At 25.4% G+C, this 4,114-nt stretch overlaps 1 long non-coding RNA gene across 1 annotated transcript in view; it reads right to left on the reverse strand.

The window, feature by feature from the left end:
- LOC126909582 (uncharacterized) overlaps window positions 1-3,607 on the reverse strand; it is a 6,160-nt gene extending 2,553 nt beyond the window's left edge. The window contains exons 1-2 of the long non-coding RNA XR_007705063.1: window positions 3,101-3,607; window positions 2,943-3,036 (exon numbers count right to left, since the gene is read on the reverse strand). This is a non-coding gene — a long non-coding RNA (uncharacterized LOC126909582). The remainder of the gene's footprint in view (window positions 1-2,942; window positions 3,037-3,100) is intronic.
- Between the last annotated feature and the right edge of the window lie 507 nt (window positions 3,608-4,114).

Below are 4,114 nucleotides of genomic sequence, written 5' to 3' on the forward strand. Positions count from 1 at the left end.
TATTTTTTTGTGACTATCATTTATTTTCTCTGCTCTAACTTGACCTATTTTTTTCAACGATACGTCAAATGACTACAATTCGTATCTAGTTGAAGATATTATCCTCAAAAGTTGAAAAAAATTCTAATTTATCAATGAAACAGTTACTTATTCCATGTACTCCATACAGACAATTAAAATCATTCTTATCTAATGTTTTCAAAATATTTATTCACGAATCAAGGTTGATATGACAATTTGATATCATAGGTTTCAAATACAAAATTAAATCATTTTACTTTGTAATTTAATTACTTTTTTACTCTATTTGTGTGTACAACTACTATAATATTTAAAATTTTTTGGTAACTTGTTGCTATATAAATAATTTCTAAAAAAAATGACTGTTAGTTTCTCCTGAATTAATAATGGATTTTTACAACTATAATCAAATTTTATTATACGCTCAATTAAGTAAATTTTTTTAACAACTTTGTTTTGATTGGTTCATTTAGTTAAAGCTATTAAAATGAATTAATTTCTGAATATTTCAATTGCAGAATCTTTTCAAACACCAAAAGTTACTAGAAAATTATTACTATTACTTCTATTTAAGTTATCTATTACCATAAAAATGCAAAAAAATATTGAGCTTTTCTGATAAATTTACAATAAATAGTAATTATAAAACTTTTTGACTGNTTTCTGATAAATTTACAATAAATAGTAATTATAAAACTCTCTGACTGCATATTAATCTTAACGATACAATTTTTTTAATTCTCATAAAATTTTCTATTTAATGATGTCGAATTCAAACTTGCCAATTGAGCTAAAAGTTATGATAAAATAAATTATTTTTTTTTATTATAAACATTCACAAAAATCAACTTTAAGCGATTAAAAAAATAGGTTAAATATGTCATTTTCCTTATTTTTAACACATTAATAATCAAAATCAGTATTAATATAAAACAATTTTTTTTTGTTCTTAATTATTTTTTTATATGTAAATACTTATTTTTGANTTTGTTCTTAATTATTTTTTTTTTATATGTAAGAACTATTTTTTAATAATAATAAAACTTAGATGTGATAGAAAAAATCTAATTGCACATTTGAAAACAACGCGAAAAGTTGATTTAGAAAAGTATATTTTTGCTTCTGATGAAAATTCCTTGTAGTCCAGTGCAATTATTTTTAGTAACAAACAGTTTTTATTGAAAATTATTGTATCAATAAATTTTTATACACCTAAAAGTAAAGCAAAATATAACTTCTTTATTGTTTTTATAATTTAAAGAGTGAATGAGTGGAGTGACTAGAGAAGATAGGATTAGGAACGAGCATATAAGAGGAAGTATAGGTGTTGCGTCAATCGTGGATAAGATGACAGAAAATAGACTTAGATTGTTTAGTCATGTTATGAGGAGAAAAGAACTGGAAGCTGTAAGAACAGTTATAGAAATGAATTTTGAAGGAAGAAGAGGTAGAGGAAGACCAAAAAGTAGATTGAGGGATGTTATTGAATGCGACATGAGGACAGCTGATGTGAGCGTAGATGATGTAGGAGATCGTGTCAAGTGGAAGTTTAGGATAAGGGTGGCCGACCTCAAGTAGTTGGGATTAAGGCGAGGAAGAAGAAGAAGAGACTTTCCAAAGATTTGAGATAATATATAGCTTTTAACGAACACTATATATAATCAATTTAAAAGATTACCTATGGGCCTTAATAACGTGCCATTAATTAATCAATCAGCCATGTGCAAAATTATGAGGTGCCTTAATTATAAAAATAAAATCTGTTACCTCAATGACTGCCAAAACATTTGATAATTATTAAAGTTCACTCAAACTTACATTAGAAGGATTCTCATACAATAACCTCAAATTAAAACCATCTAAAAGAAAATTTTGATACTGAGAAATTAAAGTTTTAAGAAACGTAATAAACTCATAAGGTATAAAATCTACCAAACAAGGACTAGAGTCAATAAAAAAATTTCCATCACATTTTAACATCAGGCAACTCCGTAGCTTTCTTGGTCTAGCAAAATATTTTTGAAAATTCTTTACAAACTTTATTAAACTTGCAAAGCCTTAGACGGATCTAATAAAAGGGATATTTAAAAGTAAACTCGATAAAATTAACTTAACGTACGATCAGGAAAAAGTTTTACAAGAACTAAAAAATTAATTAACTAGTAGGCCTCTTGCGCATTATAACGAAAACTATTAATTGATAATCGTAACGGACGTAAGTCATGACGGCCTTGGCATAATTTTGCAGCAAAAAGACGATAGCGACATAATTCTGATTGGGATAGTTAGCTATTCACATGCACAATTCTTATTAACTTGAAATAGTATTTTGTTTACAATACATTTTCTTTTATTATTTATTGCAATAATATTCCATTTTAAAACATAAATTTTCTCGATTTATTACGACCATTTTAAGTGCCAATCATACCTATTATCGAAGTAAGTGTATAATCAAACAAACAGGGTACTTGATATTTTCATTATTATATTAAAAATAATATGACATTTCTGGCTAGTTAGTTTTTCTTAAGCGCTTGTATATTTTATCTGTGTGGCGATGTAGGCAATTCTTTATTAACCCGACTTTTTATTAAAACGACTTAGGAATATATTATGAAAATTTAGACACTTTAATTTTTTCAAAAGATTCATAAAATCGCGATTTTTATGAGATTCGTTTACAAACTCAAAAATTATGTAATCATCCTAACAAGACATCTAATATATCAATTACCTGTCAAAATTACGACAGCATTCTCAAATTTAATTTCCTTGAGTTGGATAGACATTTCAATAATTTAATTCATTTAAAAGACAAAAGCAAAAGCGTGTAATTATAAATCTAATAGGAAAATTCTACTTTTGCATTCTAATGAAACTTTTTTCTTTATTATATGCATCTTTGATTTTGTTCAAACCTTATTTTGGAGCACCATTTTCTTCTGTCAAGCAAACTTTGTCTACTAAATCGTGAATACGTTTTTCTAGTTTTTTTTTATTTTATCTTCCATTCTATACAAAAATAATTACTTATAAACAAATAACTACATTCTATAAAAGATTAATCTCAGTTTACCTTTCTTCTTTGTTAAGTTCAGGCATAACGGTTAAATTTTTCGAAGATCATAACTCTCTGATGAATGTGACATATATCCTGCACCCCTTATTGCAGTAGCTGGTCTTACAATAATATTTAGAATTTCTGTTTGATTTTCTTTTAGTTACATTTTATCCTGAATTTATAAATCATAATTTAATATAAACCAAAAAATAAAATCTTGAAACAATTTTTATTTTTCGATTAACTAAATGGTTCATAGTAAATCAATTACTTAGTATAGGTGATCAATAAATAAAAAAATAGTTACCAAAGATGGGAACAGTGAAAACCCTTTGTCTTTCTAATTGAGTAACCAATATAACACTGTGAATGAATAAGATGTTTCACATCTAATTCATATTTTGAAAACAGATTACATCCATGTTTATGTGTATAAGTCAAATAATAATTACTTAATTAATTCAGTAAAAATAAAAGAACACTAAATAATAATAATTTTTATATTATTGTTTGAGATACAAATATATAAGAGTCGAACAACAATATTCCGAAGTAAAATGCAAAACAAAATTCAAGAGAAATTTATTCTAAAAGATCGAATGTTAAAATATCAAAATCTACATTGTGAACTTAATCCATTCAATCTGGCTACAATTCACAATTTCAAGTTTTACCAGTTATTCTATACTCTATTAATATTAATGGAATTTATTATAATCAACTGCTATGTGTTTATTGGATTTTACAATGTGAAAAACGATTTTTTTTCAACTATACAATTATTTATAAATGTAATATCAACTATTCAAATATATCTAAACAACTATATACTTTCGAAGAAATATGATGATTTAAGAAAATTATTGGATGCCACAAGTATCGATTTTTTATCTTCTAGTTATAAAGGAAAATATATATTTGAACAGAATGAATCTATATGTATGAAAATAATAAACGTATACAGTTTTGTATGTTATTCGGCGGTGTTACTTTGGATTCTTAATCCGTTATTTATAAGAGGATATCCTT

The sequence above is a fragment of the Daktulosphaira vitifoliae genome, unplaced genomic scaffold (assembly GCF_025091365.1).
Source record: "Daktulosphaira vitifoliae isolate Bord-2020 unplaced genomic scaffold, ASM2509136v1 Scaffold_614, whole genome shotgun sequence".
NCBI lineage: Eukaryota > Metazoa > Arthropoda > Insecta > Hemiptera > Phylloxeridae > Daktulosphaira > Daktulosphaira vitifoliae.